Source organism: Pezoporus flaviventris, unplaced genomic scaffold (assembly GCF_033815535.1).
Source record: "Pezoporus flaviventris isolate CSIRO_AGI_PZ_B2104156 unplaced genomic scaffold, CSIRO_AGI_Pfla_v1 ptg000078l, whole genome shotgun sequence".
Classification (NCBI taxonomy): Eukaryota; Metazoa; Chordata; class Aves; order Psittaciformes; family Psittacidae; genus Pezoporus; species Pezoporus flaviventris.
The window spans coordinates 1,025,123-1,047,271 of record NW_026892626.1 but is presented as its reverse complement, the minus strand read 5'-3'; the positions used below and the strand labels follow the sequence as shown (position 1 = coordinate 1,047,271).

Here is a 22,149-nt window from a genome sequence, read left to right as displayed (position 1 = left end):
TACTGGGCAGACCATTTGCAGACGATCAGGAATGTGATGTACTGGGTAGCTCTGTCAGCTCTCCTGCTTCAAGCTCAGTGGAGAGCACAGCCTGCCCAGTTGATCCTGGTTTCTCTATTCTGGCTCCCTTTTAAGATGTTTGCAATTCTTTGTCTAGAAATACCTTTGCTGCTCTTGGCAGTTGCTGTTCTTCCTAACACAATTGTAGCGTGCTTTGTTTTTTTCTGTTTATCTTTCCAAGGACTCTTTTCCTGGTTTTTCTTATCTCATCTGTTCTTCTTAAGAGCCTTGAATCACCCCAGAGCAGCTACTGAGCTCACCATTTCTGTAGTTATAATACATGGCGTGTGCTCACCATCACTCACACCAGCTACAGATTGTTTGACTTGCCCTCTCCCTTGCTGAGTTCTGTGGGAAGGAAAGCTGGACAGACAGCCTGGAAGGGAACTGTGACATGCTCTAATCCTGCAGATGAGTCAGAATTCATTGCTGTAAGAACCAAAGCTTAGTTCTGTGCTGCCAGGGATAGGCTCTCCTTCTACTTTACTGCCACAAACCAAAATTCCAGGTACCTAGGAAAGCTGAGCAGACCAAAAACTACTTAGGACACCTCTCCCAGCATCTTCATCATCCTGCTGGTTGGAGTTCAGTGGGAATGACCTGCCTTGAGCAAGCCCACCCCACCAGAGCCAACGTACCTCAGACCACTCTGCTCTGCTGTGACTCCCTTTCATGCAATCATAGAATCAAACAGGTTGGAAAAGACGTTTAAGATCATTAAGTCCAACAGTTCCTCAGCGCTGCCAAGGCCACCACTAAACCATGTCACTGAGGGCCTCGTCTACATAGTTTGTGAACACTTCCAGGGACGCTGACTCCACCACTGCCCTGGGCAGCCTGTTCCAACGCCTGAGCACCCTTTGGGGAACACACTGTTCCTAATATCCAGCCTAAACCTCCCCTGGTGCAGCTTGAGGCTGTTACTTCTTGTCCTGTTGCTTGTTACCTGGGAAAAGAGAGCAGCCACCACCTGGCTCCATCTTCCTTTCAGGTAGTTGTAGAGAGCATTGAGGTACCCCCTGAGCCTTCTCTTCTCCAGACTAAATCCCCCTTTTTCCTTTCCTTTCCTTTCCTTTCCTTTCCTTTCCTTTCCTTTCCTTTCCTTTCCTTTCCTTTCCTTTCCTTTCCTTTCCTTTCCTTTCCTTCCCTTCCCTTCCCTTCCCTTCCCTTCCCTTCCCTACCCCTCCCCTCCCCTTCCCCTTCCCCTTCCCCTCCCCTCCCCTTCCCTTCCCTTCTCCTTCTTTTCATTACAAGACTCCATCCCTGGGAAAATGACTAGTATCACTTCTGTGTCCCCACTGTGCTTAGTGGGGCTTGCTCTCTGTTAACAGAACCCCAAGACCAAAATCAAGTGTGTCTTACCCCAGTTTTCTCCTCTGGCTGCCTGTTCATGCCTTAGCAAATTTCTTTGGAATCCTGGAGCAGCAGGACCTGCAATTTCAGTCCGGTTGCTGCTGACCAGCATCTGTAAGCTGGTTCCAGTGGCACAGAACTAGCTTACACCAGCAAAAGGTCCTGTCCAGCAACCAGGAAGCATTGTTCTCATTACCCCCGCAATGCTTTTGTTCCAGAGTTATCCCATAGGGAATGGTGGAGCTGGCCGTTTCAGCATGGTTTCCAATAGAAACAAAACTTAAGCAATCACACCATTTGTGTTTGTCCATCCATCCCCAACAACTTGCGAACACATTGGCAAGTTTTACCCAAATCCAGATAGAGGCGTCAAGAAGCTAAGGGTCCGACCTGATTTGTAACACGAGATCCCTCTCTCCTACCAGCTGCATGGGAGGAACCCACACTGAAAGCTGCTGTGAGAGTTCAACTTCTATCAGACACCAGAAAACAGCACACAGAGCTTGCCCTAAGTCCTCCTCATGCAGAAGCTTTAGGCAGGACCCACACTTCCCAGGACACCAAAGGATCCACCAGAGAAGACAGAGCCCTGAGAGAGGAGGTTTTCTTGAGCTGACTGCTCAGCCTTGCTGCCTCTGGTTTAGCACTGAGGCTGCCACCACCATAAGACAGAGAGGTTAATGCTGAGAAACAGAATGACCAAGAATGCCAGTATCTGATGGAAAGAAGCAGCCCCCTGCCTTGGGAGTTCAGCACCCAAAAATACCAGGCAGCACCAATCATGCCCTGGCCCCAGAACAGCAGGAAGGGCCACTACTTTCTCACCCTTCCAGGCAGGTTTTAAAGACGATGATGTCTTTTTTTCACAGGGCTCACCAAAGACTCGGAACAAAATCTGGGGGAAACAACTGATGTCAGTGACTGATGTGCCCACTGCAGCACTTGAGCAGCTCATAGGAAGAAGCACAAAAATGATCAACAGTTCACTGTTGATCTAACACTGGCCAAGGGCAAAGTCAACAAACAGTGTTGGTATCTCAGGAGACACAAAGCTGACAGCCCCAGCCTGCCCTAAAGGAACACAGGATGCATTGACTTTGGCAGCGCTGCCTGCTGCATGCTGTCATGTCAATAAACATCCCCATGCAGGTATCTGAAGAAAATGAATGGTCGTGGAACATGGAGAGCAATAGTATTTGATACAGAGAGGCAAGGGAGAGAGAAAAAACAGTCTTATAAATAATTACACTTCACTGTATGATATGCCCATAAATAAGGAAAAATAGGAGCACAGGCCGCTGAGAAAAGCCAGGCCACAGCCTGAAATGCACATCATAGTATAAACCAGAGCACACCTCTGAATAGCATCTTTGCCCTCCAGCATGTCAACTGCTTGCCCCCAATCCAGTATCATCCGTAAGCTCACTGAGAATGGACTCCAAGCCATTAATAAAGACACTAAACATTCTTGGTCCCAGTGTCTAAAAAGCATTGAGTCCTTTTCCACATCCCTTGTTTCTAGGTCCTCTGTCCCAGTGAGCAGCAAGCCCACTCTTTCCTTAGTCTTTCACATCTGCTGACTCCAGCACTGCTGATCTTTGACTTTCCTCACTCCATTCCTGAAAGCTCAGGCAATGCCTCCACGTCCACTGCAGGTAGCCTGTCCCTGCTCCCACTGCTGAGGCTCAGGGGTCCCCTCTGGGCTCCTCCCCAGCGCACAACTCTGACATGAAGGAAGCTGGTCCCTGTCCAAGATGCTGCCGTTTCAGTGGATCCAGGATGAAAAGGAAGGCAAAGTTGCAGCCCAGTCTATCCAGGGGAATCAAGGGTGAAATTTCACCCTTCCCAAACATCTGAGCTGCGCATAGAGCACAGAACCATTTTAAGAGCAACAATGCCCCCTGCCTGTCTCCATCCCAGTGCTCTCTTCCTATTCCTTTGAATTTTCTGGCTGAGTATCAGTTGATTTAGATCTGTCCCCTTTCTCATACCAAAGCTAGGACAACAGGATTAGGGGAGATGGGACTTTCAGGACTGAATTCTGCTTCAACATGGTGTAGAGTAAGTGTGGTTTCACTGAAGTCTCTGCTGGTCAGCCTGAACCAGGGCTTGGTCTTGCACAAGGTCACTTTCAGAGGCCCACATTCTCAGGAGCATGCAGAAACTCAGCTCCTTCTCTTTTCAGTTTCATAATCCATACTAGTAATTTCATCTTGCCTCTCCTTTCAACTCTTCTGCCTTTTCCAAATTCCCACTATGCCAAAGAGAGGATACTGCCCAGAGCTGGGCAACCCCAAATTCTGGGGTTTTGAGCAACCTGGCCTAGTGGAAGGTGTTCCTGAAAGTGGCAGGGTGTTGGAACTGGATAAGCTTTAATGTCCCTTCCAACCCAAACCACTCTGTGATTCTATGACTCTGTGATGTCCCCACTAACCTAACTAGGGTGCTTTGCATGTTCTTGCTTTCAGAGGGTAACATTTTGTCTTGACTCCCTGCTTTCTCCAATTTTAGAGAACAAAGACAGAGGAGAGTCGGGTTGTGGTGCCAAAGGAGGCCTGCTGGGTTGGAAAGGAACAGGCATTTGTGGAGTGAGTCAATATGCTCTGAGCTGTGACCTGGGTCCCCATAGGGAGCTGGCTGCCTGAGTACCCCTTGGCTAGAGAGAGTTTTAGAAGAGCCTGTCCTCAGAGGAGATCCTTGTGACTCCATGGAGCAGGGCAGGAGAGCTGTCAAAACTAATCTCTGGAGAGACAAGGAGCTGGGGTAGGATCACAGACATCCCTGACATGGAGAAAACCAGCTACTGGGAACCTGGAACAAGGGACTGAGAAGCACAGCAAGGGAAGAGTTTGGGGCAATGAGTCACAGGCTGAATGCAAACAGGCTATCAAGTGGTAATCAGTTACTGCATGTCAGCGTTACAGTCCACGTGCATTCGCTCAGTTCATGCAAATACAGTCATTGCAGCCAGCTTAATGCGGTTCTGTCACATTGGCTAACTCGGATTCACTTGCCATGTGAATGTGCCATGGATTAAGGATGTGCACACATATGCCACCCACCATCAGCCGATGTACAGCAGCGTATTCCTGCAGTAATTTGTCCAGTCTGGCTATGCCTCCAGCTTCATGAAAGCTTCATCAGTGGGACAGGGAAGCCTCAAGAAAAGGACCAAGGGGTATGGTAAGGTAGCTATGGAGGTCACATAAACAAGGTTGCCAGCAGGGTTTTGTTCAAGCACAACGAGGACGTATCCCATGCCATTTCTGCCTTTCATCTTGGGCATGCCTTCTCCAGGACCACAGCCACCCATGCTCCTCTCCTAGGCTGGAGCCTACTGGGCTTGGAGATGGCTGCTTGACAGAACTGCCTTATTAGGATGTTTCACAACAGGCTCCCTGTGACTATATTAAGTGGTGTGCATCATCTGGTTTGACTTTGCTGGATTTGTCTGTGTTCAATATATTCTCGCAAGGGTCCCAGTTCAACCCTCATTGACGTCAATGGGAGTTGGTCCATTCACTTCAGTGAGAGCGAGAGCTGTCCCTTGGTGCTTGTATCTTGGCTGTTCCATTTCAATGCCCATCTCCATACACCCTCCTACCTTTTCCATCCTTTCAACATGGCTGGTGCCTCCACCCTGTCCCTTCTGGCTGCTTCACAGATCCTGTCCCAGACTTGCTCCTTGCTCCCTGATGCTGTGCTGCTCTCATTGTTCACTCCATACCTTGATTTTCTGAGCACCTTCAGCATCGTATTTACTCAGCTGGACCCTAGCAACATTTCCAGTGTTTAAACATAGACAAAGCAAGTTTGGTTGGTTGGCTTCTCCACCTGAGCAATATTTTCCTTCTACAGTGCAGCCATCCACCGTGACAGTAAGGAAGGCTTTTACTCCAGTTAGTTTTATTTCGGCATTAGTTCCTCAGTGATCAGTTCCCATCCTAACTTAGATCTCTTTGTGGGTGATTATCAAAGAGGAAAGTCGGATAGTCACAGGAGTCCAAGAATATGGTTTCAACACCACATTCTGTGAAGGATTCCCAGTGAGATTTCAGATAAGCTGTTTAACTTCTTTGCTCTGTCCTGTAAAACCGGGAATTGTGCTCCCCTCTCTCCAGTGTTTTCTTGATGGTGAGATGTCCTCACAGCACTTTTGAAACCACTACTAAATCTCACGCAGAGAACTTTACATCCCCAAGCCTTTCTGAGTTAGCACCATTGCTGCTTCTAAAACACTTCAAAAAAGGACAAAGATGCAAAATATTAGCTGATCACCCACCAGATAAACCTTTCATCACCTCTATGGACTGCTGGAGAAGAGGAAGGACAACACACGCCATGCATGGTTTTAAGCCCTTTCCTAAAGCACTGATTCCAGCAATGGTAGGGACAAGATCCTGCACTAAGGCAGCTCCATGGTGTGACCAAGTACAGCCTTGCTTATGTTCGCACATTCATGCTGAAGACAAACTGTCTGTCTGATTCACATTATCCAATGGAAGATCTTGAGTTAATGGCACTAAAGCTCTTTGCAGAAGACCCACCTCACGGCAGAGGAAAAAAGACAAGGAAAGAGGGAACAATGGATACTCTTTTCCTTTTACATCCCAGCTGAGCTTGGCTGGAGCTGGCTCCAATTATGCTGGTGGAGTCCAGTGCTGCATGCACTTCTGAGGCTGCCACAATAGCTCCAAGTGCCAGAGATGCACTCTCAGGCAAAGCAGGAAGCGGATGGGCTGAACATGGCACCCCCACCTAAATGCAGCAGACACAACTTGGGAGAAGGGGATCGGTTTTATCAGTAACAGACATTCTGCTGGAAGGGGGTAGGCTTCCTGTGAGCTTTGGCAGCAAGGAGGGAATGGCAAAGCACTCGAACAGCAGTCACCCACAGTTCAGAGGAATGCTTTCAAGATGTGGTCTGTCCTACTGATACGCAATCTCAGAGAATTCAGCCTCAGAAGCAACCCCATAACCCACCAGATTTAGAGATGAGAAGAAGGAGAGACAATGCTTCAAAGCTGATGGTGTCCAGAGTATCCCTACACATCATCTCCCTGAGGATCTGCTGAGGACCATTAACTCCACTGAAGGGAAACCCTCTCAGTCAGAGACTGAGAAAACGCATTCCCACCCAGCTCCCATCCTGAAGGCACATCACAGGGAATGAACTGTCAAAGCCAAGGCTTGCCAGCTTCACACTCCCTCCTTCATCTGCAATGCTACCAGAGATGGCAGGAGATGGGAACATGCAGTGACACTGCTGTCGAGCTAAGGAGGAATCAGGGATGTGAGAAAGGTAAGGAGGAGGAATGGAAAAGGTAAACGGGGGCTGCCAGAGCCTTGCTCAGGTGGGAGCTGGGCAGAAATGGCAGTGGGTCCACTGTTTACGAGGAGTAGTGTTACAGAGCACAGCTGGACCTGGACTACCTCCACCAACACTACCGCCTGCCAAGCTAAAACCCAACACAGGTTGACTTGGGTTCTCATGGTGTTCCAGGGAGGCAGCTTCACACTCCTCACCTGGGGCCCATATGTGCTGTGAACACACACTTCCCCAGCACCCTGCTGCACCCAGGGTGCCTCGCCACCCACCTCCAGTGCCAGGCTGAGCCGCCCATGAGTGGGACTTGTCCTCCCTGCCCAGCCTGCCCTCCGCAGCCCCGCGAGGGCCAGAGCACACCCACTGGCTGTTGTTGTTGGTTTTGGCTCCGCAGTAGCAGGCTCCTTCCAGCAAGAGTGGTATGAATAATTGCCCAATTAACTGGAGGAACTTCCAGATGTGTGTTCGCTTTCATACCCATTCAGCCCCCTCTATCCCACGTGCCTAACGCCGCGGAGAGCAGTGTGGGTGGGACAGCCAAGGTTCTGCTGGCTCCTGGGCAAGGCTAGCCCACTGCCTGGCTCTGCTTCCCTTTCCATCTCCACCTCCCTCCTGCTCTTTAAATGGGGAAATAGTCTTTTTTTAACGACCCTGGGGAGAAGGAAATTGCCCTGCCTGCCAGAGCCTGGTTACGCATGCCAAAAGCCAAGCAAGCAGAGAAGAAAGCTGATCCCATGTTATGATGTTTATCAGGTGCACATACAGTGAACCCTCTTAAGACAGGTATTTTTTGCCACTTCCCCCTCCCTCCCTTTTCCCCATCAAATAATCTCACATTCAACAGAGGTTTTATTATCAGACAAACTGCTTTCACCCTTCAGGACACACTATAGCATTTCAAGATGTGGTTTTTCTCTGTTATCAGTGGGACCCAGCCCTATCTGTGCCACCCATCTTGCTTCACACGGCCTGAGGAAGCAGGGGCTTTCTAGGATCTGGGTAGAGATTTGACCTAGGCACTGAGTCTGGAAGTCAGTCAACAGAACAAGGCCAAAACGTGGCTCAGCCCCACACAACATGAGCTTCCCACCATCCCTCATTTACACAAAAAGTGCAAGGGGTGGCTTTCTTCTCCTCTGATCTTAGCACCCAGTCTAGCACCTGCGTATCTAAGTTCTAGGGAGAAATAATAGAAGCAGCTCCAGAGCAACCTGCTCCATCCGCTAGTGCTTAAGACAAATGAGCTGATACACTCACAGGAGGCTTCAGTCTCTGCACTGCACAGCACAGATGGAGTTTAAAGGACAAAATTACACCAGATGGCAAACTTCTAGACAGCTACTGTTTGAGGAAATGAATGCTATCGAAAACATGTACTCTGCCCAACCAACAGCATGAGTGAAGCAACTCCAGCTTAAGGCATTCTTCCATACCAAAATCTCAACCTTGGGACCCTTTGGATAGGAAGTCCACAAATAACAGCAGCTAGGGGTGATGACCTGTTTGGAAGTGGCATTAGCTTGGCATTGTGGGCATGAAACAACTCCTTGCATCATCCAATTCCCAAGGTTTTATCTTGTAAACCTTCAGAGAGCAACTAGCAGAGAGCACCTGAGACCACCAACGTAACCACAGCCAGAACATCTCATTTAGCACCAGCACACAGATGCATGTACAGCACTGTTGATGCAGAAGGCCCATAAGACCTGCTTTTCATCCAGTAGCTGTCAAAGACTGAACCCGAAGGACAAACTGCCATGTGGTCCTTCCCCATGGAGTACAAAGGGCCTGGCTCACTGCAGGCCAAGCAAATGCTCTCTTCAACCAAGCAGCTTCAGGAAAAGTGGGCTCCTGAAGCTGGTGAAATGGGTTGGACAATGCTCTGATTCCCCAGCCTTTGAATCAGAACAACTGGTCAGGGCAGACAGCCAAGCTCCAAGTACCTTTAAAAGATGAACGATGATGTTTTCCTGAGAGAAGCTCAGCAGCCAACATTAACTTTCAGTAATCACCAAATAGTCCGGTGTCAAAATCATTTTTCCATGCCGAATTTTCATACTACACGTCACAAGATTGGGCATAAAGTCCCATTTCTCACAAGTCTCTTCAATCACTGGAAAAGTCACTGCTGCCAGGAATGACTTTCCCTTGCCCCCTAGATTGCTGTTCAAATCCAGCCCACCTACAGCAATGACAACTCATTTGTCCCCTTCTCTCCACAGCACATTTCCAGGTCAAATCTAAACGGGGCAAACTAAATGATCAGGTTGTTTGCTTCAGACAGAGCATGAACCTGGTTGCTAGAGAGCAGCTGACCTGCTCTAATGTCTGCCTTTAGGAGGAGTTATTCAGATCTGCTGCACATGGGGCAGCTTCTGCAGGCTGGCATTTAGTCTTCCACAAGAGGACAGGGTGTTGTAGCCTGTGGGGAAGAAGGAGGTGCCCACATGTATGAGGAACATGAGGAAGGCAGGGTCTGAGATGCTGGCCTGAGGGGTGAGACTGTACAGGACCAGAATCAGTAAAGATGGGAAATTAGATGCCCAAAGGGAGACAACAACTGTATATTTGTATATTTTCTAAGGACAAGGCTTTACGTCTGCCTGGGGCACTAGTCTCTCAACCTGGTCTGACATCCGTGGGCAGGGGCACTGAGCCTACCTGCACATAGCGCTGTTGTCAGAAGGCAGAGGAAGCTTTTGGGCTGTGCAGTATTTTACAAGGGTGGAACTGCCTTCCCCTTTGCAGCCTTCACCCTCCCCACCACCCTGCAGGACTCTAAGTGGGCCATAAATGTTTTCAGCATGTCACTTTATCAAGCATATGCCATAAATTACAGTCCTGTGCCGATAATAAGTCAGGTAATAGCACCACTTTTTTGTCCTGCCAACTGCACAAAAGGTGGCAGAGGGAAGGGAGGGAGGCGGGGGAAGACACCTATTAGCACGAGGCTGGATTTTACATGCAATGGAAAGTGTTTGTTCAGCTGGAAGTGAGACCGGTTCTTAACCCAAGAGCACACACTAATGAAAACAGTGTGCAGCGGTGTGAGGGGCAGCGGCACAGAGCAGTGATTCATGCTCTGGCACAGGTGCGAGGACCAGGCCTGGCTCAGAGCACCCACAGAGCCTGCTTTTGCTCTGGCTCCATCTCACACCTTTTGGAATCACTAGTTGCAGGTTCTGCTTTGCCCTAGGGGAGACACAGACAGGTCCGAGAGTGTCCAGTGCCATGGGTTTGGTGCAAAGCACTCGACAGGATGAGCAAGGGACCTGCCCTGGCCATTTGGCTGGCACAGGGTCAGACCCAGAGGCCCCCTGGGCATGACACCCTCTTCTAATCCTTCACCCAGGTGGGCTCAGCCTGTTCTCAAGTCTTCAGAAAGCAAATCCATCTGAACGCAACCTGGTTTTGTACTTGTAAGCTCTGCTGTGAACTCTGCAGGCCCCTCACCCACTCCATCCCACTGTGCTAATTGCACCCAAGACCCAGAGCCAGCTGCCCAGGCAGAGGCACAATGCTATGAAGGACATCAATGTCTGAAAAAAAACAGATCCTGCTTTGACTGGTGAAAAACAGTAAGTCCCCTAAGAAGATGCAGCACTGTGTTTGGGCTGCTGCAGAGGAAAATAGGGGAAAAGAAGGGACCAAGACAACATCAAAGACAGCACAGGGCATAAATCAAGCAGCATATTGTTATACATACATACATACATACATACATACGTCTGTAGTGTGTGACTCACCGATGGTCCCTGGAGTACACCTGCACTTGAGAATAAACCAAACTCTTCCAAGATCAGCCTCTCAGGAAAAGCCCTGGGAAAATAATCCATTCCCTAAGACCCTGCAGGTCACCAGACAGGACTCCATGGGTGGAGGCAAACTGCCATGTGCAAGATCCCTCTGCAATGAGCTCTTTCTTCACCCAGTGAGGAGCTGCCAAGAGTGCACCAAAGCTGCCCACCAGCCAGAAGGATCTCTGTGGACCTGACCCTACTGGGTATCTAATGTGACAGCAAAACCTGCAGCCAAAGCTGGGTGATAACTGGCATTCATCATACACTGGAGCACCTGATGCAACATACTGAGAGTGAACTACACTCTCAGCACACAGCTATGTCCTGGTCCCCTCATGGTGAAGGGAAATTAAAGTCATCCAGAAGGGAGGATGCTAATTCCCTCTTAACAAATCACTTGTCCATGCCAAGAGGGTCACACAGTCCTACAAGCCAACCCTTCCCACAGTGTTCATGGTACAACAAGATGACAGCCAGCCTCTAGAAGGCAGGAGATACCAGAGCTGGAGAGAGGAAAAGCTGGCTGCAACCTATCCAACCCAACAGATAACACAGGGTATGCAGAGCACTTCTTGGAGTCCCAGGGAAACACATGGCTGCCTTCACAGTAGTGTTCTTTTTAGTGTCATCCAGCGGCACTCTCCCAGTTTTGGCACTTTTGGCTTTAGCCTCACCCTCACTGCCAGAAGGAACACAAGCAGCTCATCCAGCAGGGCAGATGCAGGTCTGGCTGCTGCAGGTGGAAGAGAAGGTGATTCACAACACTGGGCAAACCTTCCATTAAGATACTGGCACGGGATAAGGAAACGATTTACTTAATTATCCCACGGTAATTCCCGGTTTTACCCACAGGAGGTCACACTTTGCCAGGCTTACCAGTTTCCCATATAAGCAACCCTGTACAAACAAGCACAAAAGTGGACCAGCAAAGCCAGAGTTTCACTAGCTCAGGTTTTGGCCTAAGTCCCTTGCATGCATCTGGCATTCTCTACCGGTCCTCCAGCCATACTCCTGCCCACCTTAGGAGTGCTATCCACCTTTCCAAGGATGTTGGACACCCATATGGACAGCTTTTCTCTGGGATAGCCCATTCCACCCACTCAGCCATTCCTCACTCTCTTTCCTTTTCTTGCTTTCATGTCCTTTCCCAATCCAGCTTTCCAGTTCCTCCACTGCCCCTGCCAAAAAGACTCCACTACATCCAGTGCCTGGACCATGACTCTGCCTGGTTCTGTAAGAAAATGAGGTACATAATTGCATGCACTGGAGAAATTTCTGTTGCAATACACTTTAGGGAAATGAATGGTTATGTGGAATAGCATCGCCACACAAAGAAATCAGTATGACTTCACTCGTTATTAGTCTTCAGAGAATAGAGAGAAGCCTAAAACACAAACCTATAGGAAACAGGCTTCACCAAACACTGTACTTGTGGACCTACCTACTTCATGTCACATGAAAGTTCTCCAAAACTCAGGGAAGTTGTTGATTTGCAGCCCTAAAAAGGGATATCTTTTATTTATCCCTAGAAAGCTCCTGCAGGCATATTGCCCTCAGTGCCCAGGGGGTCATGAGGTCTTCCTCTTTATTTGATCGGCTGCAGAGTTTAGTACTTAGAGCCTTGGAGCGACTTGGCTCATGTAAAGCAGCCAGCAATGAACACCCTTCTCAGGAACAAAACTAGAGGCATTCAGTCATGTTTCCCATCAGCCATCAACCAGCTAGTTAAACATGGTTTTCATGCCCTCTCTCACCTCACACACGTTGCAACAGCCTGAATCCAGGCTAGTGAAGATTATTCACAGAGCTGTCTCTCCAAAGTTTTAAAACAGCACACAACATCCACTCTGGCATCATCTTCCACTTTTTCAACCTCTGCTAGCTAACAGGCTCCTGTCTTCTTTTACCCTGCCATCACACAGGGTCCCCTCCTGCATTGATCATCCCTCTGTGCAAGGCTGTGCTTCCTTGAACTCTATCCCCTACAGCACCTGGGTTACAGAGTGGTAAAATCATCAGGTAGTACAGAGACTTGGGTGGCAAGAGTGTCACCATTATATACCTAAAATATCCCTTGATAGCACACTGCTGAGCATCAGTACAGAGGTTTGGAGAAAGCCTTCAATTATTTCTACTTTCTGAACACTGAGGACAGCTCTTTAGCTAAACAGTAATGTTCAGTTCAAATCATGGTTCACATTTCAGCAGAGAAATTCCTGAAGTCCAAACTCCCTGTGTGCGGTCTTGATTTCTGAAGCCTGCCAGTCCTCAGCTTTGTGAACACCTTCTCTTTGCTGCAGGCTCCCTGAAGAAACATGGGAATATCAGCACTGCTTTACCTCAGAGGGGCACCATGAGCCCAAATATACAGAGGACACACATACAACAGTGAAGAGATGCTATCAATACTGAAGGCAGATGGAAGCTTTTCATCCTCCTACAAAACCTTTTCAAATACTGCCCACACTTAACCCTGTTCCCACACCTCTCCATCTACTTTCATCCTCTTCTAAACATGCTTTTGTTGCTAGCTCAAGTTCAGTTAGCATACGGAACATAATCCTTCCCATGTGTCTATGTACTCTCTAGGACCCTACAGAACCAAACACAAGTGAAAGCAAAATAACGCATTACATCTCCAAATACATTTGGATAAACAAATTATTCCTCAGCACAGTTTCTGGAAATGGCTTTGTCCTGTGCATCTGCGACATGAGTTCATTGCTCTTCACGGAAGTACCAGCCAGTCACAGGGAAGCCTTGGAGAAAGCACATATTAATACAGGCTTCATAGAATCATAGACTGGTTTAGGCTGGAAGGGACCTTAAAGCTCATCCAGTTCCAGCCCCCTGCCATGCACAGGGACACCTTCCACTAGACCAGGTTGCTCCAAGCCCCATCCAACCTGGCCTTGAACACTGCCAGGGATGGGGCAGCCACAGCTTCTCTGGGCAACCTGTGCCAGCGCCTCAGCACTCTCACAGGGAAGAGCTTCTGCCTAAGAGCTCATCTCAGTCTTCCCTCTGTCAGGTTAAAGCCATTCCCCTTTGTCCTGTCTCTACAGGCCCTTGTCCAAAGCCCCTCTCCAGGTTTCTTGTAGCCCCTTTAGGCAATGGGAGCTGCTCTAAGGTCTCCCCTTAAGGAGCCTTCTCTTCTCCAGGCTGAACCAGCCCAGCTCTCTAAGCCTGGCTCCAGAGCAGAGCTGCTTCAGCCCTCACAGCATCTCCATGGCCTCCTCTGCTTAGCTCTTCTGAAACACCACGAGTGTAGCCAGTCTTTGGAACAGTGGACTGGCCCCCCTGCCTCCTGCAGCACCAGCCTTCATCAAGAGACAGGGTACCCAGCCCAGCCACACCAATGCCCACAACCCTGCTCACCATTTGTCCCTGGCACAATGGATGCCGTGTCTACCTTCCTTCTGGCCCCTGCCCAGTAACTGTAAGATAAATATGAAAAAAAACCTCAAGACCCTGTTTAAAATCCAGCTGCAATGGCTACAACTCCTCTTTGTGCTTTATGTTTTATGTTTCATTACCATGTCTTCTACTTTCCTTGTGGTCCTTTGTGGTTTCTTTTAGATTGTAAACCTTCCGGGAAAAGGATTTGTTATCTTGTTTGGCAAAAGTTTGCATTACCAAGCTGAGTACATTTACACCCCCATATAAAAGATTAGTACTTTATTGGACACTTAAGCATTCCTAGTTAATAATCTTTAATCTGGCAGTTATTTATCCAGCCATAAAGAGAAGGCCGCTGCCAAGTCAAGTCAAATAAACACTATGGAAGTCCTTCATCTTTGAAACGAACCCATTTGTCTCCTAGCCATTTCAAGCCTTCAAAAAAAAACAAAAAAAAACAAACAAAAAAAACCAACAAAACCGCCACATTGTTACTATGCACAAAACTATTAGGATCTTAAAATATTCTTAAAGCAACAACTGCACAATGGATTTCATAGAATCATAGCATGGTTTGGGTTGGAAGGGACTTTAAAGCTCATCCAGTTGCAACCCCCTGCCATGCACAGGGACACCTTACACTAGACCAGCTTGCTCCAAGCCCTGTCCAACCTGGCCTTGAACACTGCCAGGGATGGGGCAGCCACAGCTTCTCTGGGCAACCTGTGCCAGCGCCTCAGCACTCTCACAGGGAAGAGCTTCTGCCTAAGAGCTCATCTCAATCTCCTTTCTGTCAGTTTTGTTCTCTTTTTCACTTTGATTTCCACCTGAAGCTCTGCAGGGTCAGTGAACAGTGCAGCCTCCAGCACAGACTCACAAGCCTGAGTCCTCCTCACCCAGCACAGATGCATCCCACAGCCCTGCTGCTCATAGCACAGCACCATCCATCCACTGCCTGTCACCTCCCACCCCCTCAACACAGTCCCATATCACCCCCCACAATCACCCTTCACAGCCCCTGTTACCTCTCACTGCTTCTAATCCCTTACTTCCCATCACCCCTCACCCTACTGACCCTTCAAAGCCCCCCCTCATGATCACTCTTGAGAGCCACTCATCATTGTCTTTCACACTACACACTCCCCAATCCCTTACACCCCCTCACTATCCTCCCTCACCACTCAACCCGTTAAAGCACACCCGACATTCCTCACAATCCCCATCACCTTCCATAGCCACTCATGCCACCACTGACATCACTCCTCATGTCACTCCCCGTGTCACCCCTCATACCCTGTCACCACTCATGTTACCCGCATATCACCCCTCACAGCCCCCCCATGTGACCCCTGACCGCCGCACGCCCCCCCACCCGCTCTCCCTCAACATCGGGACACAGCACACGTGCCCGCACCACCCTGCAGAACGCATGCGCGCAGCCGTCCCGCCGCCGTGGCCTGTGCGCATGCGCGCCGCTCCCGCTCGCCCCCTCCCCGCTTCCCCTCTGCCAGCTCCTGACGGCGGCCGCGGTGCTGAGGTGGCCCTGGTAAGGGCGGGACGTGGCGGGTGGGCTTCCGCTGGCATCGGGACACGGTTAGGGAAGGGGAGAGAGGAATTGGTAACAGGGACCTCGGAGGCGCCTTGGGCAGGACCGGAGGGGGCCTTTCCCCGGCCCCTGCCATGGTCAGGCCACCTACGCGGGCGCCGCGCTCGGCCTCTCTTGGTGTAGGGCCGCGGGTCGCCGCCTGTTCTGCGAGGTGGGAGCTGTTGGGGAGGGGCGGGACGCGGGCCTGAGGCACTGTTCCGAGGGCAGCGGCGGCAGCCCTTGGCGCTGTCCACTCTCCTTGGGCCAGTGTCGCCCGGGCTCTCCACCTTGGGTTGTGCAGTTCGAGGAGATCCGGAGAAGCGTTTGATCAGCTCGTGGCGTGGCTGCAGCTCATGATGCTGCTGCTGCAAAATAGGTCAAGACCCGGGTGAGCCACCAGCGGGTCCTGCGGGTGCTGGTGAGGCTGCCGAGACGCACAGCTACGCTTTGTCAGATGGTCCCTGTTAAAGGAGCGTTTTTTTTTTCTTCACATAAGAGCTCTCGAAACGCAGCACCTGTGTTCTGCAGCTTCTTCCTCGAGAATGGTTTGGGTTGGAAGGGACCTTAAGGCTCATCCAGTTCCAGCCCCCTGCCAAGGGCAGGGACACCTTCCACTAGACCAGGTTGCTCCGACCCCCATCCAGCCTGGCCTTGAACACTGCCAAGGATGGGGCAGCCACAGCTTCTCTGGGCACCCTGTGCCAGTGCCTCAGCACCCTCACAGGGAAGAACTTCTGCCTAAGAGCTCATCTCAGTCTCCCCTCTGTCAGGTTAAAGCCGTTCCCCCTTATCCGATCTCTACAGGCCCTTGTCCAAAGCCCCTCTCCAGGTTTCCTGTAGCCCCTTTGGGCACTGGAAGCTGCTCTAAGGTCTCCCCTTAAGGAGCCTTCTCTTCTCCAGGCTGAACCAGCCCAGCTCTCTCAGCCTGGCTCCAGAGCAGAGCTGTTCCAGCCCTCGTGGCCTCTGGACTTGCTCCAACAGCTCCACGTCCTTCTTGTGTTGTTGCCGCAGAGCTGGATGCAGGACTGCCGGGGGGTCTCCCCAGAGTGCAGCAGAGGGGGAGAATCCCCTCCCTCAACCTGCTGCTCACGCTCTGGGGATGCATTCCAGCACAAAGGGAGGTTCACGGCTCAAGCACACACTGAAGCAGGGTCATGGGGAGCTTCTCCTCACCCAGCATCCGCAGGTCCTTCTCCTCAGGGCTGCTCCATCCAGTCTCCCCCAGCCTGTGTTTGTGATTGGGAGTGTACATAAATTGGAATATTTTGTAATCTTTTCTACAAACATAAAATTTTATTACAAGTTTAATCTTGTGTTGGTCTTTATCTAGGAACTACTTACTGAGATATATAGAATCATAGAATAGTTAGGGTTGGAAAGGACCTTAAGATCATATAGTTCCAACCCCCCTGCCATGGGCAGGGACACCTCACACTAAACCATATCACCCAAGGCTTTGTCCAGCCTGGCCTTGAACGCCACCAGGGATGAAGCATTCACGAGTTCCCAGGGCAATCCATTCCAGTGCCTCATCACCCTCACAGTAAAGAATTTCCTCCTTATATCCAATCTAAACTTCCCCTGTTTCAGTTTTAACCCGTTACCCCTTGTCTTATTACTACATTCCCTAATGAAGAGTCCCTACCCAGCATCCTTATAGGCTCGCTTCAGACACTGAAGGCTGCTATGAGGTCTCCACACAGCCTTCTCTTCTTCAGGCTGAACAGCCCCAGCTTTCTCAGCCTGTCTTCATACGGGAGGTGCTCCAGTCCCCTGATCACCCTCGTGGCCCTCCTCTGGACTTTTTCCAACAGTTCCATGTCCTTTTTATGTTGAGGACACCAGAACTGCCCACAATACTTCAGGTGAGGTCTCACGAGAGCAGAGTAGAGGGGCAGGATCACCTCCTTCAAACCTGCTGGTCATATTCCTTTTGATGCAGCCCAGGATACGGTTGGCTTCCTGGGTTGCGAGCGCACACTGAAGCCAGCTCATGTTCATTTTCTCATCACCCGACACTCCCAAGTCCTTCTCTGCAGGGCTGCTCTGAATCTCTTCTCTGCCCAACCTGTAGCTGTGCCTGGGATTGCTCCAACCCAGCTGTAGGACCTTGCACTTGGCATGGTTAAACTTAATCAGGTTGGCATCAGCCCACCTTGCAAGCGTGTCAAGGTCGCTCTGGATGGCATTCCTTCCCTCCAGCCTATCAGCTGAACCACACAGCTTGGTGCCATCGGCGAACTTGCTGAGGGCGCACTCAATCCCACTGTCCATGTCAGCGACAAAGATGTTGAATGAGACCGGTCCCAACTCCGATCCCTGAGGGACACCACTCGTTACTGGTCTCCAACCGGACATTGAGCCATTGACCACAACTCTTTGTGTGCGGCCAGTCAGCCAGCTCCTTATCCACCGAGTGGTCCATCTATCAAACTGATGTCTCTCCAATTTAGAGACAAGGATGTCATGTGGGTCAGTGTTGAACGTTTTGCACAAGTCCAAGTAGGTGATGTCAGCTGCTCTACTCCTGTCCATCAGTTCCGTAGCCCCATCATAGAAGGCCACCAAACTGGTCAGGCAGGATTTCCCCTTAGTGAAGCCATGCTGGCTGTCACCGAGCACCTTGTTGTTTTTCATGTGCCTTAGCATGCCTTCCAGGAAAATGTGCTCCAAGATTTTGCTAGGCACAGTGGTGAGACTGACTGGTCTGTAATTCCCCGGGTCATCCGTTTTCCCCTTCTTGAAAATGGGGGTTATATTGCCCTTCTTCCAGTCATCGGGAACTTCACCTGACTGCCATGATTTTTCAAATAGGATGGCCAGTGGCTTAGCAACTTCATTTGCCAGCTCCTTCAGGACCCGCGAATGGATTTCATCGGGTCCCATGGGCTTGTGCACATTCAGAGTTTTAAAATGGTCATGAACCAGATCCTTTCCTACAGTGGGCCCAAGGTCTTCATTCTCACAGTCCCTGCATCTGCCTTCCAAGACTTGGGTGGTATGTTAGGAGCATTTGCCAGTGAAGACTGAGGCAAAGAAGTCGTTAAGAACCTCAGCCTTCTCCAAATCCAGGGTAGCCAGTTCTCCTGATATCTTCCGGAGAGGGCCCATGTTGTCCCTAGTCTGTCTTTTATTTGCAGTGTACCTATAGAATCCCTTCACATCCCTAGCCAAGTTTAATTCTAACTGGGCCTTAGCTTTCCTTTCCTGGTCCCTAGCTTCCCAGACAGCAGCTCTGTATTCTTCACAGGCTGCCTGTCCTTGCTTCCACTTTTTATAAGCCTCTTTTTTCCTTCGAATTTTCCTCAGCAGCATCTTATCCATCCAAGGAGGTCTCCTGACCCTCCTGCTGCACTTCCCTCTAGTTGGGATGCAACATTCCTGAGCTTGTAGTAGGTGATCCTTGAATACCAACCAGCAGTCTTGGGCCCCCCTTCCCTCTAGGGCTGTATCCCATGGAACCTTACTAAGCAGGTTCCTGAAGAGGCCAGAGTCTGCTCTCTTGAAGTCCAGGGCAGTGAGCTTGCTACAGACTCTTCTCACTGTCCTGAGGATCTCGAATTCGGCCATCTCATGATCGCTGCAACCAAGGCTGCCCTGGAGCGTCACATTTCCAACGAGCCCTTGCCTGTTGGTGAGCACGAGGTCAAGCATGGCACCTCTCCTTGTCGGCTCCTCTATTACTTGCAGAAGGAAGTTGTCTTCTACACAATCGAGGAACCTCTTGGATAGCTTGTGCCGGGGTGTACCGTCCCTCCAGCAGATAGTGGGGTGGTTGAAGTCCCCCATGAGAACAAGGGCCTGTGGGCGTGAGGCTGTTCCTATCTGTCTATAGAGTGCTTCACCCACAGATTCCTCTTGATCAGGCGGTCTGTAACAGATCCCCACAGTAATGTCTCCCATCGCTGCTCTCCCTTTAACCCTCACCCACAAATTCTCTGTTGACTGATCAACTGTCCCCAGACAGAGTTCCGTGCTCTCCGGCCTATCCCTAACATAAATATGTATGTATGTACAGCACATCCTTAAGCAGGTTGCTGTTGGGATATGGGGCTGCTGAAATGTTTCTCAGCTGAACACAGTGTTTAGGGCTTAGCTAGAACTTGCTGAAATATTCCTTGGCCTTTCTGGGCCCATGAACTGGAGAGAAATAACTGCGAAGATGCTATGTGCATGGCTGAGTCTAGCCCCGTGGGTGGATGAAATCTTGCAGTGCTCTGGGCCTGTGACGAGAGGGAAGTGGGTGGTTCCATATTGCACTGTACCATCTAAAAACCTTGTGGTTTTATGTGCAATTCCTGCAGGAAGCTGAAGCATCTGAAAGCTTTTCTGGCTCACAGGAAATCCTAGTAGTGTGTCAGATTATCCAGGAATACCCAGAGCACAGAAATGACGTGGATCACATCCAGGGCTCTGAATTCCCAGAAAAGGGAATTCCCTCCCTGTTAGAATTTCTTTCTTTGTGCAGTCACTAGCAGTTAAGGCCATGTTGCAAAACACTTCTCTCAAAGATAGTTACTTTGTAGGAACAGCACTGATAGCTCTAATCCAAGGACATTTTATGTTGGCTCTTTGTTGCTCCCAAGCAATACATGACATGTCCTTTGTAATGTGCAAAATGGTTGTGGATAGTGTTGCACCATGATTAGGAATCTTTGTACTGAATGTCTTTTCTGTCATTAATATTTGAAAGTTTGCAGGTCTTCTTGCAGCTAGAATGTGAACACAAGGGAAAGCAGCTTTCTGCTTCTCTTTTGCTGTTAATAATTAAATAGTGCCAAGTAAATGTTTCTAGCAGGCTGTCTGTGGATCCATCATGTAGTTAAGCACCTGGGCTCTTCCCAGCTCTCTCATTTTACTGCAGCATTTGTTTTCTCCCCATGGCTGTCTTTGCTTCTTCATTCTGTTCATTTGAAATCTTGCAGAGCATCCTTCACTGGCCAGCCTTATAATCTAAGCTGTAAAGAAAAATGAAAACACCAGCTATTCCTGCACTATAACAACCCTGCAAGCAAGTAAAGCAGAACAGTCCACATTGCTCGCCATGTCTCACACCAAGATTATTGCGATCTGATGCTGCTACCCTGGCATTTGGTTAGATCCTGAGTGCCTTTGCTTCAGTGCCGAAGCTGAGTTAGTGACAAGCAAATTAATGCCTTTGCTTTAGTGCTGAAGCTGAGTTAGTGGGAAGCAAATTATTGGTAACAGACCACAAATTTAGTCCTTGCTGTTCTTCTGGCTCTTTAGGATATACCCTGCCCTGCCTGTTACGTTGGAGAAGCTGTTACAACAGTGGTGTTAGGTTGTCTTGAATGCATGCTGTATGGTAACACTCAAAATAGATAAACTGTGTTAATGATTTGAGAGAAAAATAGCTATTTCTAGGCCATCTATACATAACCTTGAATTGTGACTGAGAGCCAAAGAACCAGAGTTTCTTTTGAATGTCTTCTTGTTTGGGGATTCCTTTATTGTCAGGTTTAATTTGCAGTATCGTGACACATTTGCATGCGGTGTGTTGTGGCAGGGGTGCAGTGGTATTTGTCTGGTTGATGCTGATCTCCAGCCATTTGCACTTCTAGTGCTTGCCCAGTCAGTCACGTGCTCTTTCTGATATAAAAATAGATTTAATTGCACTGTATTAATGATTGACTTGCTTGAAGTCCATGTGTATTGGTGGAAGTATGTGCTGGAGATGTCCAGCTGTGGAATCAACTGTTTTAAATTAGATTAGCATATGAAAGTGCTCCTAGCTGTGGTGTTCATACTTTTAGACTTTACCATATCTCATTTATTCTCCTCTTGCATAACGTTTAAAGTTAGAAGATAATTACCTGAGCTTTTAGACACATCACAAAAGACCACGTTATTTATTCTCACTGACTCAGGAAAGAGGCTCAAATCTCATAGCTTGCCAGTGTCTGCATTAATGAACATGCTTAATTGTACTTGGAGTCTACATTATGTTAGCCCATAGGTGTAACTTCCATAGAATCATAGAATGGTTTGGGTTGGAAGGGACTTTAAGGTCATCCAGTTCCAACCCCACTGACACAGGCAGGGACACCTTCCACTAACCTTCCACTTGAGGAGCTTGCTCCAAGCCCCATCCAACCTGGCCTTGAACACTGCCAGGGATGGGGCAGCCACAGCTTCTCTGGGCAACCTGTGATAGCGCTCACCACCCTCACAGAGAAGAGCTTCTGCCTTACATTAAACCTGAACTTCCCCTGTTTCAGTTTAAACCCATTATCTCTTGTCTTATCCCTACAGTCCCTGATGAAGAGTCCCTCTCTGGCACCTTCTAGGGCCCTTCAGATATTGGAAAGCTGCTGTGAGGTCTACGTACTTTGGTGTAGCTGCACCAACAGTGAATTATTTTGTTACGTTTTTCAGGGAAAAACAACTAAAGGGAGAATTAACACGAAGTTGTAATGACTGTATTTTGCAGGAAACTAAAATTGGGTTATTTGAAAATCTGCTGAACTGAGTATCATTCATTTGCAAAGAAAAATAATGTTCATCAAATTAGTTCAAACATTTGTACCTAACAGGACAAGGGCCTGTTTTACTAACCCTCAGCAAGTAAGCTGAGCTAAATCCACTCTCCACTGCAGATCTTCAGA

At 49.2% G+C, this 22,149-nt stretch overlaps 1 protein-coding gene across 1 annotated transcript in view; it reads left to right on the top strand.

The window, feature by feature from the left end:
* CUNH8orf33 (chromosome unknown C8orf33 homolog) overlaps positions 1 to 22,149 on the top strand; it is a 212,552-nt gene that overhangs the window by 109,770 nt on the left and 80,633 nt on the right. The window lies entirely within an intron of this gene.